Here is a 13,202-nt window from a genome sequence, read left to right on the forward strand (position 1 = left end):
TGCCATCGCAGCTATAGTGAACCGACCGTCTTAGCATTTCTTTTATCATAGTCTGCAACCTTTATTACTTTTATCTGCTTAATTAGTTTACGTTATTAGACTTAGATATAACTCAAATCAAAACCCCCCTCAAACTGTTACCCTTAGACTAGAATTAAAAGCAACTATTATCTCCCTACCTCCCTGCGGATCAACCCTTACTACCGCTTGCTAGTTGTAGTTTGGTTAATTATAAATATTATTTTTGGTACTCACTTCGACAGGTATCACAACATTTAGGATAATTCAAGCCGAATTGCCTTTATAAAATGGATGAAAGAAACAAGCGTTCACAACTCTTTTAACACAAGCAATCCTCGATCTTATTTAGTTAATAATGAGAAGGATTACAAATAAGGCTCGGCAAGTCTACAACTTCTCAAAGTTAAGGTGTCGACTAAGACACCTCATATAGTAAAACTTGTTGGAGTATGTGTCATCAAAAATAGTGCGATCACATTATTGAAACTCATAATAAGAATACGTAAAGGGATGATTCATTTTATAAGTCAACTGGTCAACATTAATCGGTAATGATTGACTGACTAGAGTTTGACATTACTGTCGTTTATAGGGTGGTGATCAGTTGATCCCTTAAGGTCACACTTAAATAACGATCCCCTTAATAGATAAAATTAATTAATTGTATATTGATACAGATTAATTAATTCCTTAAAATTTGAACAATTTACATATGTGAGTAAGAATATGAATCTTATTGTAAATTCGATTAAATGAGATTCGCTTTAGTAATTAAGATGTTATATTAGTAAAATTTTGTTTATGAAACAATTAAATTAAGAATGAACGGTTAATTATAACTGCAATGTGTTGTAGATTATATTAACATGAACCATTTTATTTACTTGTAATTGTGAATTACTAGTCAATTTTTGTATATAATTAAATTAATATATGTAATGATATTTAATTGTTAAATATGCATTAATATTATTAATAACATGTTATATGTCCCAAGTCACACATTATATGACAAAATTACAAATTGACAAAAATAAAATGGACTCCATATTACATATGGGGCACCGGTTTTTATGGGTGTGTAAGGTTACGTGGTTAATTGTTTTTAATTAGAGAAAACACAATGATTAAACTTTAAAGACTAGCCTACACCCTAGCTTTGTTTTGAGAAGAACAAAAGAAAAAGTAAAGGGCATGCATTGGCTCTATGGCCACCCTCCCCACCGGTTTTCTTTTTCCATAAGCAGGGGCGGATGCAGCTACTAGGCTATATGGGCTGCAGCCCAGGGATAAATGATAAATAAAATTTAGTGCACTAGTTTGACATGTCTTAGGAATGGTTCAGCTGGTTTTTTGTTTATCTTATTACCAAAAGACTTGAGTTCGATCCTTTTACAAACATGTTATAAAGTATTTTACGTCAATGGAGATACAGGCCCACTTGCCTAGGCCCTCTTTGTCAAAACTCCTAACCTTCTAGATGTCATTCTCATTTTTTCCCTATAAAAGGAGTAGTGTGTTACATAAATTTTGATCACCGTATAAAAAATCCTTTCATAAACATACTCCGTACAACTCTTTCCAACTTCCATGGGTTTTCCACTTTTCCACCATTAAATAAAAGTACATACTTTATTACCACTCTAATTTACTACCGTTGGAACCATTAATTCAATTGTAAAATGATAACAAAGATATTGGAATATCGTCATTTTCATGGTATATGTAACATTGCACAGTAGGATTTATCATACAAGTAGTTATTAGTAAAACAGACACATAAGAATGAGTTGAGTTAAATATCATTACATATGTAACATCTGTTGGAGCGCTCGCTCCCACTACATTGGAAATTTCGAAATTCTTAGTTAAATTTCTGGTTTATTTTTTTTAGTTTACCTTATGACCTTACCAATTCACTCTCTTTGTAATTTTTCTGCGCAACTAAATGTGAAACCTGACTCCGCCACAGTTGGTAAGATAGTCTAATACAAGTTTGATTTTTAGATTTAGCCCTAGGTAAATGTCATTCCTAGCTCCGCCCCTGCCCATAAGTAGAATAAGAATTGTTTTTATTTTTCTTATCATTCATTCTTACATTTGACACTTCTTACTCTTCTCCCTTTTTCTCTAAAATTAAGTTTGAAAAAATATTGTTCAAAGATCTAATTTTAGATTACTATAGTAGTAATAAGAAATAATATTAGATCATATTTTTAAGGTTAACTACTAATATAATCTAGTCAATTAATTAGTAGTTTTAAGGGGTAGTCTTGGTGCAATCGATAGGAGGTTCTCATACTTTTGGGACAAAAGGAATCATCCATTATTTTGAGCTCAAGAACAAGTAAGAAAGGTGTTCTTACTTGTGCCTTAAAAGCCGATTTCAAATATTGTAAGGATTATTTTTCTTACCTTTATATTTATAATTTTTTATGCATGCATAAGATCAATATCTATTTTAAAGATTAAATTAGATCAACAATTAAAAGAGTTTAATAAGAGGGTATAGTATCCTTTCAAGTGGAATCATGAGCTATGGTTGTTGCATGCATAATCGGCATAGTTTTTCCGACTACATTAAAACTAGAAATTTGTAATTTATATGAGTAAGTCACGAAATTTTTTGCATGTTATATTTTCTGGTCCTAAAATAAATTTAGGTCATTTTGATGATTTATGGTAATTTTAGCTCATTTTAATGATTTTTAGTTATTTTATTACATTTTAATGAATAAAATGGTATTTAAAATGCTAAAAATAGTTAAACTTTGTTTCTGACTTTGTAATTTTTTATATGACCTCACATGCATATTTTACGTATTTTATGTAAATTTTGTATAAATTTGATTTATTTTGCATGATTTATAATTTTTATGAGATAAAAATGGAATAAATGGAGGTAAAATGGTTAAAATTAGTTAAACTTTGAAACAGGCCATGAAATTTTAATATGTTATCACATGAAAATTTTACTCACTGTGTGTAAAGTTTGAGATGAACACGATTCATTTTGCATGATTTATGAATTTTTAGTGTAAAAATGACATAAATAGTGACCATTTTAGCAAAAATAGCTAAAATGAATTACATGGCAAGATAAAACTATTTTAAGTTCCTTATTTATCCCACATATCAGATATAAAGTTAGAACATTTATTAGATTGATTTTCATATACTTTAGATGTTTTATTTGATAAAACCGACTAATAGCAACTATATTTTTCTCGAAATTAATTCAAAAATTTTAACCTAGATTTTTAACATTATGGGTGTCATGTAATTATTCCAGAATATTCAAAAATTTAAAATTCAAATTTTGAAATTATTGTAGTTTAATTTGGATTTATTTCATAAAAGGTTATGATTTTAAGGTAAAAAATGAGCATAAATGTTAAATCAAGTTGAATTATTGTCAAAAATTGAGTGATGACTAATTTTTGAGTCTTAAGTTGTTAGGATAATTAACTTGGACTAAAATTAGATGTTAGTATTATTTTGTGATTTTAATAAGTTAAAAATCGCGAATAACCATAAAACGGCATTACATACGATATAAATTAAATAGGGCGATTTGGCACATAATTTGGCATGTTAGATACATATTATAATGTTGGAATTTTTTATTGATGAATGTCATACTTTATTTATGTAATTTTGAATTATGTAATTTAATCTTAGTATGACTTTAGTTTTTTTTTAATTGGTATTACCCGTAATGAAAGGGAATATCGATTTGGTTGTAATTTTAATGTGATTTCGCATCACCGTTTTGTAATTTAATAGATTTAAATTTGTATTACAAATGTATAATAGGAATAGCTATGTATTTTTATTATTATTTTGTAATTCCGGATATTCCTATAGACGGAGCCATTCGGAAAGGAGTTCCGATCAAGATGATGTTTCCTTGGGAGGCGTGTCACTTGAAGTTCAAGGGACCAATGGAGTTGGTTTTCGAATTTGTAATAAAATATTAGATTTTCTATGTTAGGAAGGCCATACTAGGAAATTTATTTATTGCTTTGTATTTTTCTTTTTATGTTACATGCATTGCCAAATCGTCATTAACATCACATGCATTTTTATATATATAACGTTTTTTCGAGCATGTCGATTATAATTATCGTAGTTCACTAATAAAGTTCACATAAAAAGTGATAGATAATAAATCGACAAGACCTCTCACATATTTAAAATTGAGATTAGCCTTTCCAAATATTAGGACCCATGAACCCCTTTGACATTTGGGGTAGATTCCGTTTCCGGGGGTACTTTCATTTTTTCATTGGGTAAGTGGGGTAATAACTAGTTATTACACGCGGAATTTGGTTGGTCTCAATGGGACATGAAGACTAGTCTTATGTTCCGAGGTTAGAGATGAACTTAACGTAATTTCATCGACCGAGAGTTCTAATTGTAGAATCGGTTAAAGAGTTAACCCACCAAGTTGTATTAGTGACGGATGTATCGGTTTCCCCGTGCCCGAGTTAATATGGATTTGGATCTCGGAATCATGTATATAATTTGGTGGAGGTCATTATATAAATGCTAAAACATGCTAAAATGTTTTCGTATCTTAACGATGAATGTTACTTTTCCCATTATTTCGTTGTTTTATGTTGTTCTTTATCATTTCTCGTATTAATATACGATATCAATTCGATTGTAACACGAGTCTCCGCTAAACCAATATTACTAACGACAAATATAATCTCTTTCTAAATCTTCATATGAACCCTTTAATAGGGCATGGACTAGTTCCATAGGAATCGTTCTATTCCATAGAGCTCCATAGGAGTCGTCCTATGCAAATATAAGATTAGCATCTTAAAATTCCTTACATACCTATGATTTCTTATGAAGAATATGAATACAAGTAGTACTTGGTCAAAATATGTTTTGATAATATCTTCTATGCATCCATGGTTCAAAAATCTTATTGCTCAACCTAAACACTTGTCATCAAGCACTTAAGTTGTTAAGAACATGACAATGTAAAATTGGTAAATTAATTTGTTAAAAATTTTGATTAACCAAATACCACAGTAAAGGTAGCCCTTGTGAAGGATTAACTAGGAATTTATATGAAGATAAGTCTTCATCGAGTAGAAATTCTTGAAGTCAGTGGGAGCAATATGAAGTAAGTACCTATCTTAATCGTTAAGGATAGAACTAGGTAAGAAAGAGAAGGTATTAGACACTAAAATAGAGACAAACCCCAAATAAGTAAAGATCTAGGAAGTTGGTCGTGTGACTCCAACATATTCCTTCCTAAATATCTTTGACATTGCATTCTTGCCTCATGAATTCATCATTTTTAACAAGTGACGAATTTAACCTCCTAGGTTTTGAAGAAACAATGTATAATGTCTTACACAAAACGTCTCATGTACCAAGAAAGACCAGTTTCTTGCGACATAACATTCTCTGTGGCATTCTTTGTGGCTCTTGAATAATTTCTCCCACTCTGTCTTCTAGAAATAAACTTGTATTTTAGAAAGACAGCTTCACGAGCCGCAAACCCGTCGTACTCGTGAGAATAGAAAGGGAAAAATGAGCATTTGTTTCTTGTGAAAATTTACAAATATGGTACCCTTACCATTTCATATCTCATATGATTTAGTGGAAAATAATTTAGACAAAATGATAAAATCCCCAAGGGATCAAGTAACTCAAAGTAACTTGATCGAAGTCCAAACCATATCGAATAGCGTTTGATTTCTTATCCAACCACACATTGTCCCATAATGTGTGTTAAGAGAGATTAACTTGTGATATTAAATCACATTTCCTTTGGCTTATATCAAAGTCTTCACTTTGATAATCCCATCACGACTAAATCGTGATTCTTTGAATACTTTGAACTTCTTCAAAGATTTCTCTATTTACCTTATTAAGTGAACATATTAGTGTCAACTTAAATCGTTGGTAAAATAAAATGATCAACCTATTTTGGATCAATGATTTACAATCTCGATCTCCTTTTCAACCAAAAGGCACAAGACATCTTGCTTTGAATACAAGATACGCATATACCATTAACAATCTAATGGTTTCAAGAGTACTCGATAACTCTTTGCGTTCATCATTTCAAAATTTAAGGTTCAATCTTGGGTTACCAATTTGAGTCTTACATCATCTACATGATATATCATTCTAGTTTGGTTTAGAATATACTCACCTTGATGATGGGCTAGCCATACATCAAATCGTGGTGTATAGGGTCACAAAAGTGAAAACCTCTTTTGTATCGTAACAAGTATATATTCTTATTTAGAGTTTATGCACTTAATAGTCATAATTAAGTACCACTTTAAATCCAAAAACTAGATTGAGTACACAATTACTCTATCTCTCGACATTATTGTTGCTAGTCGTCATATTCTTATCATCCCATGTATCAAACATAATGATGAAAACCACCACCGGTTTCTAATATTGACGAAGTAGTACTAGCAAAATTTATGTCAATCATATAAACATTTAAAGAAGAAGATCCCATTAGATGTCCCACAACTAACTTGTTGATTCTTCAATAATTTGGGGTAGTTTCCTTTCTCGTGTCCAACATTTAAGACAATGGAAACTTTATCGGTCGGGATTGATAGGTTTAGTATCGTCATTCTCAATAACTTTACCTTTAACATTACCTTGTATCAATTCCATTATAATCTTTACTTCTTGAACCTCGTCCTCATCTTAACGGTTTAAGAGAATGCTCCCACTCATTTCAATGAGTCTTTGCTTTGAGAAGCAAAATTGAATTCATGAAGATTACTCTTCATTTGTTCGTTTTAGTCTTAAAACTTTCATTGAAGTGGTTGCGTTATTTTGGTCAATTACGAATTCTGAAAATCTAATCACCAAAACAACTTATCGCTTCAAGGTAATTAATTCAATTAAGTATATGAAACATAATCCATTGTAAGTAGAAGTGTTAGTCAAGAATCAAAAACCTGTTTGATAATGAATAACTTTAATCTATACTCTTTACAAGAGATCCTTAGCAATGGTTCATATGCGGTTTTAGAAGCAAATTCAAATTTTTGTCTTTAGTTACGATGTTTTAACGGAGATTTGTATCAAAAACGAAATGATATCGTATATGAATTGTGGTAAAGAAATAGAACAATATGATAACGGAATAATGGAAAACTTGACATTTATCGTTTTATTAATACTTGTAAATAACAAGTAAAGCATTTACATAGTGACCTCTACCCAACTATGATAAATGATTCCAAGACCCAAGTTCATATTAACTTGGGCACGGTATGGCCGATGAAACCCTTATCAATATAACTCGGTGGATTAACGCTTTAATCGATTCTACTTTTAGAACTCTTGGTCGATAAAATTACTCTAATATTTATCTATAGCCCGGAACACATGCAACTACGGTCGCGAATACTTCCGTTGAGCTCAATCCAAATTTCGAATAAATGTGTCCATGATCCAAATCCACATCAACTTGGGCACGGTATGACCGATGAAACCCTTATCAACATGAATTCGGTGGATTTGACATTTATCACCCACTTCCCCTACGTAACAAGGTTTGTACCCCGGTAGGGCCGAGTGCACTCCCTCGCGAAATAGGTTTTCATGGTTTCTACTATTTGGTAAGGCTATGTCTCAATTAATTGTTTTAGCGAGAGGTCATGTCAATTTATTATCTATCACGTTTTAAGTGAACTAAAGCGGTGAACTAAGATAATTCTAATTGACACGGTCGATAAACTCGATAAAATAAGGATGCATGTTTTAGTTATGGCGATTTAGCGATGCATGCGACATAAAATAAAATGCAAGCATAAAAATAAATAAATCCTAGTATGGCCTTTCCTAAAATAGAAAAACTATTTAACTATTACATATTCGGAAACCAACTCCATTGGTCCCTTGAACTTCGGTTGTGGCACGCATCTCGAGGTAACACCGTCTTTATGTATCGCCATTCTTGAAGAAATCCGTCTTTGGGAACTCCGGAATGAATAAAATTACATAATAAATTACATAATTTCCTATTATACATTTGTAACTAAAATAAAATAAATCTATTTAAATTACAAAACGGTGATACGAGATCACAATAAAATTACAACTGAATCGATATTCCCATACATTTCGGGAAATACCAATTAAAATCTAAGGCCATACTAAGTAAAATTACATAATTCAAAATTACATAAATTAAAATTATGACAATCATAAAGAAAATGCAGCATTATAATATGTATGAACATGCCCAATTTTATGCTAAATCGCCTTTAATTAGCCAATATCGTATATTACTTGGTTTTTATGGATTTGCGTGATTTCAACATTTTATAATCACAAAAATACATAAATTCATATTTATGCATAAGTTAATTACCCTAACTTCTTAGGACTCAAAATTTAGTCTTCACTAATTATTTGACCATAATTAACTCATATTTCTAAAATTGTTCATTATTGGACCAAAAATTACAAAAATAAGCTATAAACTTCAAATAAATCACAAAATTTCAAATAAATTCAAAATTTGAAATTTTAAAACTCATGAAAATTCTGGAAAAATACCATGACACTCATAATGTTCAAAATCTTAGGTTAAAAATTTCGAAATTTTTCCGAAAAAACAATGTTGCGGTTTATCGGTTTTTAAATAAAATAATCATAAAAACATGGAAAAATTATATTCATTAACTTTTCAATTTTAGATATGAAAAATATAATAAAATGCAACATTAGACGTTTTTCCTAAGTCATAGATTATATTTTTATTAATTTTACACTAATAATGTCACTATTTATGCTATTTTTCTTCAAAAATCCATAAATCATGCAAAAAGACTTCTTTATAGCCAATTATTTTACACACATCTTGTAAAATTTCATGTGACAACATATTAATTTTCTATGACCAGATTCGAAATTTAACTCATATTAACCTATTTTTCACCTAAATCCGAATTTAATAATGAAAAATCCATTTTTCGAGCATAACAAGTCCAAAAATTATGAAAATTTACCGGTTATCTCAAAATAATATATGTGACAACATATCCAAAAATCACTGGAAAATTCAAAGTATAGCTAATTTTAGACGGAAAATGACATTTTTACTCATAAAATCATATTTAAATGCCATTATTCTATAATATGAACAATAAAAATCCGTAAAATTAACCAAAATATCCTAAAACATTTTAGGACCAGAAATATTAACATGCATGAATTAATTTCGTGATATATCATAATAACACAAATTTTACAAGTTTTATATGTTATTCTTATAACTCGGAAAAACTTTTAACCGATTTGCATGCAAACAACCGTGGCTCTTGATACCGATTGAAGGAAATGTAGATCTATATACATAAACATACTCATATATGTTATAAATTAATTTGTCATAAAATTAAAGGTGGAACTTATGCATGCAAACTAATTAAAGAAATGAGAAAGAAACATTATTCTTACAATGGGTATTTCGGTTCAAATGGGCACAAAAGAAATCTCCTTTTCTTTTGTTCTTGAGCTTTCCTTTTGGATGAACAAAGATCCAAGTGTAGGATCTCTCCTTAGGAATTATACCCAAAGCTAACTCTTAATAAAATTAATATTATATGAACTAGTACAATATTAATCTTGTGAAAAATGACCCAAAATAATTTGGTATTTTGATCCCCAAAACCGGTTGGGAGAGAATAGGAGAGGAAGTATTTTTATCTTTCTAAAATCTTATTTAGATGAGTTGAATGAATGAATTAATTGAACACACACTAGCATATAGTGTATGACCAAAATTTTTAGACAAAAAAAAACTTTTGCCTTTTCTTTTTGTGGAGCCGTGTAGAAGGGGAGAGGAGGAAGAAAAAGGACCCAATGCATGCCCTTGTTTGCCTTCACAATGCAAACTAGGGTTGCATGGCTACTAAAGTAAGTCATCATAATGTTTACCACTAATCTAAACAAACACAATATTTGCTTAAATCTCCCCTTAATTTCGGTATATGAGATAATATGGATTCCATATTATTTTTGTCAATTTGTCTTATGTCACATGTCATATGTAACATAAATTTGTTTATGTATTTTTAACATATTAAAAATCAACGTATTAATAAAAATACGTCATATACAAAAATCGACTTAGTAATTTCATAATTACTTGTACCAAAGATGTTTCCGAATTATAAACTACAACATTCTGTATTTATAATCATTTATTCATTCCGTTTCAACTGTTTCTGTAAACAATAATTTCATCTAAGTAATAAAACAATTTGATTACTTAGATCGTGTCTCATTTAATCATATTTACAATAAGACACGTAAATTATACTCACAAAATTATCCGTCAATTTTAAGCAATTTAATTAACTCGTATCGGTATACGATTAATTAAATAATCAATTAAGAGTATTTCCCTATAGGTATGACCTAAGGGGATCAACTGATCACCACCGTCGCACATGATGTAATGTCAAACTCTAGTCAGCCAATCATTACCGATATGTGTGGACCAGTTGACTGTAAAATATTACATCCCACATGTATTCTTAAAATGAGATTTAATAATGATATTTAAATCATGTGATCGCACTATTGTTGAGGACACATTTCCCAACAGATAGTTATAAGAGGATATTAGCGTTAAATGAATATTCTTATATTGATAAGAGTTTAGACATGTTCAAAGGTATTGAACATGTAGAAATTGAATCCAATTGCTTCCGCTGTGGGATTAATTCATTAAGCTAAGATGTATCGTCATTTTTATAATTCGTATACTTAGAGTATGACGAAAGTTTATAAATCGAATTTATGTGAAAGTCACTATATAGCCATATAATCTATTCATTAGTACTCAAGAAGCACTAATGATTTGTCTTCCATGTCTCATATGTTGATAAAATATTATTCATTGGCAATAATGGGCCAATACTCTCTTCCGTGAAGAAGTGATTGGGATACTAGGAAGAGGTGTAAGACATCTTTAGTATCCGAATCTATAGTAATAGATTAGAAAGGATAAGTGTGTAGAAATAATTAATGGATTTGTATGCAAGGAGTTACACAAATACCATATTATAAACACATAAGCATGGTTAGAGAACCGTCTTGGCTATATTATTTAAGGAGCATATCTGTTAGAAACATCCTAGGCAGTTGAACAAATGAGATATACACAACGGAAATTAAGTACACTTGCAATAATGAGATATGCAAGAAGGAAGGGATGATATAAGGATTAAGTTTTATGAATTGGAGGAACTATGGTAGTTCGTTCTAATAACCGAAGGTCCTATCCCTACTCACTGTGAGATCAGTGGGAGCTATTCAAGGCTCGAAAGCCTATGTCTAGATTGGATTTAGACACGTACTCAAAAGTTTTATAATAAAGATTATACATAACAAAGGGAAAAAATACATAGTAAGGTTAGGGAAAGTGCAATGTGTTGCTAAGACTTACTATCCAAAGCCTTCTCATAGGCTTAACATGATAAGTCATGCCATTTCAATTGATTTGAGATGTATGGATGTATACAATATTAAGTATGGATTATAGATAATGTAATAATTGATATAGTATCAATTTTACATATGTGATAATAGATTCATCGTTTGAGTTTTATTCAAAACTCTTTTCTTATAATACTTTGTTTTCCAAATAGGTTGTCGAGACAATATTAAACCCTATTTAAGTGAACTGGATTAACATAGTATTGGCCCCTAGTCACTTATATGAGGTGACGTCTCCAAGTGACTAGAGTGTGATGCGATTGATGGCAAGTTCAAGTGCCATAGGGTTATAAGGAATGACTAGTCGATCACATAGGCAGACTATATGGGACACTCTATCGGGCAGTGACCTCTTATAGAGTTCTAGTTATTCATATATAGCCTGGTCGTGCCAAGAGCTACTATAGTATTCTTTTGAGTCAATTCTTTGACTAAAGACTGTTCGCCCAAGTTGGCACAATTTCTGAGTGACTTTGAGTTATGCTCTACGACTTCCCTAAATGAGGTCAAATGGGCATATCTTGGGTCATGATGAGCTGTGGCTAAACAGAGGGAATAAGGAGGTAGGAATTGTCCACCCCCTTGTCAGGGTTATTTAAAAATTTCAGGGCTACTCGAGGAGTGGTGAACAGAAAATGCGTGGCCACGCTCGGAAGGTATCTTGGGTAGATAGTTCCGGTCAGACAGTTACTCTCCAGATCGAGGAAACCACTCTTGCTATGATCACTTTAAAGAACGACCTGCAAGACACCTTGCATTGAGTGGGAGATAGTAATAGGACAAGAGAATTGGTGACGCACACTTGTTTCGGACAAGTGGGAGATTGTTTGAGTATGTGTCCTCAACAATAGTGCGATCACATTATTGAAACTCATAATAAGAATACGTAAAGGGATGATTCATTTTATAAGTCAACTGGTCAACATTAATCGGTAATGATTGGCTAACTAGAGTTTGACATTACTGTCGTTTATACGGTGGTGATCAGTTGATCCCTTAAGGTCACACTTAAAGGACGATCCCCTTAATAGATAAATTGTATATTGATACAGATTAATTAATTCCTTAAAATTTGAACAATTCACGTATGTGAGTAATAATATGAATCTTATTGTAAATTCGATTAAATGAGATTCGCTTTAGTAATTAAGATGTTATATTAGTAAAATTTTGTTTATGAAACAATTAAATTAAGAATGAACGGTTAATTACAACTGCAATGTGTTGTAGATTATATTAACATGAACCATTTTATTTACTTGTAATTGTGAATTACTAGTCAATTGTTGTATATAATTAAATTAATATATGTAATGATATTTAATTATTAAATATGCATTAATATTATTAATAACATGTTATATGTCCCAAGTCACACATTATGTGACAAAAATAAAATGGACTCCATATTACATATGGGGCACCGGTTTTTATGGGTGTGTAAGGTTATATGGTTAATTGTTTTTAATTAGAGAAAACACAATGATTAAACTTTAAAGACTAGCCTACACCCTAGCTTTGTTTTGAGAAGAACAAAAGAAAAAGTAAAGGGCATGTAGTGGCTCTATGGCCACCCTCCTCACCGGTTTTCTCCTCCCATAAGTAGAATAAGAACTGTTCTTATTTTTCTTATCATTCATTCTTACTTTTGACACTTCTTACTC

The sequence above is a fragment of the Silene latifolia genome, chromosome Y (genome assembly GCF_048544455.1).
Source record: "Silene latifolia isolate original U9 population chromosome Y, ASM4854445v1, whole genome shotgun sequence".
Taxonomy (NCBI): Eukaryota; Viridiplantae; Streptophyta; class Magnoliopsida; order Caryophyllales; family Caryophyllaceae; genus Silene; species Silene latifolia.